Below are 1,719 nucleotides of genomic sequence, written 5' to 3'. Positions count from 1 at the left end.
ATACCAATTAGCTAATGTAAGAGCAGTACAGGCAAAGTCGCAGCTAGTTTGCTCGTATGGGCAGCTGTTAGAAAGAGCAACCACAGGCAACCACTGGGTATCGTCGCATCGTGCTGTTAGCAAAGGCGCGTCGGTCGTCTGCTGCCACAGCCTATTAATGGCAAGTTTCGCCGCAGTGCTAACGGATACGTTCGTCATACGCCCCACACTGATTTCTGCGGTTATTTCAAGCAGTGTTGCTTGTCTATTAGCACTGACAACCCTGCACAAACGCCGCTGCTTTCAGTCAAGTGAAGGCCGTCGGGTACTGTGTTGTCCGTGACGAGAGGTAATACCTGAAATTTGGTATTCTCGCCACAATTTGACACTGTGGGCCTCAGAATATTGAATGCCCTAATGATTTCTGAAATGAAAAGTCCCATGCGTCTAGCTCCAACTACCCATTCCGCGATAAAGTATGTTAATTCTCGTCTTGCGCTCATAATCACATCTAACACATTTTCACATGAATCACCCGAGTACAAATGACAGCTCCACCAATGTACTGCCTTTGATACATTATGTTTGCTATATTACCGAGATGTGTATATGTGGATGTCGCTATCCCACGACTTAGACACCTCAGTATACAGTCTATTTAAACAGCTGAGACCCACAATGTGAAGACAGTGGATGAACGGATTAGCTCATTGAAGCCATATGTATTGTTTTATCTTAGTAACCCTCGTCCTATGAATGAAATTCTTTGTAATGTAGGCAATGGAGAGAGGTTGTTTAAGCTCTTGGTTCTACCGCACAAGACTGTGCGTTCCGCCTGTCAGCGGCAAAGCCAAAATATTTAGACAGAGTTACAGAACAATTATAAGACTGAAATTACAATGAAATCCAGACCATTAGCTGCTTAAATCTGTTAACAACGAATATAGATTTAAGTGTCAGGAAGTCATTTCTGAAAGTATTTGTATGGAGTGTAGCCATGTATGGAAGTGAAACATGGACGGTAAATAGTTTGGACAAGAAGAGAATAGAAGCTTTCGAAATGTGATGCTACAGAAGAATGCTGAAGATTAGATGGGTAGATCACATAACTAATGAGGAGGTATTGAATAGAATTGGGGAGAAGAGGAGTTTGTGGCACAACTTGACCAGAAGAAGGGATCGGTTGGTAGGACATGTTCTGAGGCATCAAGGGATCACCAATTTAGTATTGGAGGGCAGCGTGGAGGGTAAAAATCGTAGGGGGAGACCAAGAGATGAATACACTAAGCAGATTCAGAAGGATGTAGGTTGCAGTAGGTACTGGGAGATGAAGAAACTTGCACAGCATAGAGTAGCATGGAGAGCTGCATCAAACCAGTCTCAGGACTGAAGACCACCACAACAACAACAACATAGCTGCTTACAGGCGTTGAGCAATATCAACGGGGACAGTTGAAAATGTGTACCCTGACCGGGACTCGAACCCAGGACCTCCTGCTTACATGGTAGACGCTCAGTCTTTCTTTTTTTTAATCTCATTTTTTTGCGTAATTGATCGTTGTATTTGTTCGGGGCGGACGCCCTACGACAGTTGTTAGGGTTCATCGTTGATACATTAACTCAGTATTCTTATTACAGAGGGCAGCTAACACTCCGGTCGAACACGCTGAACTACCGTGCCGGCAATCAACTGAGCCATCGAGGACACAGAGGATAGTGCGACTGCAGGGAATCATCTCT

Source organism: Schistocerca nitens, chromosome 2 (assembly GCF_023898315.1).
Source record: "Schistocerca nitens isolate TAMUIC-IGC-003100 chromosome 2, iqSchNite1.1, whole genome shotgun sequence".
Lineage (NCBI taxonomy): Eukaryota > Metazoa > Arthropoda > Insecta > Orthoptera > Acrididae > Schistocerca > Schistocerca nitens.
This window is presented reverse-complemented; position numbering follows the sequence as displayed.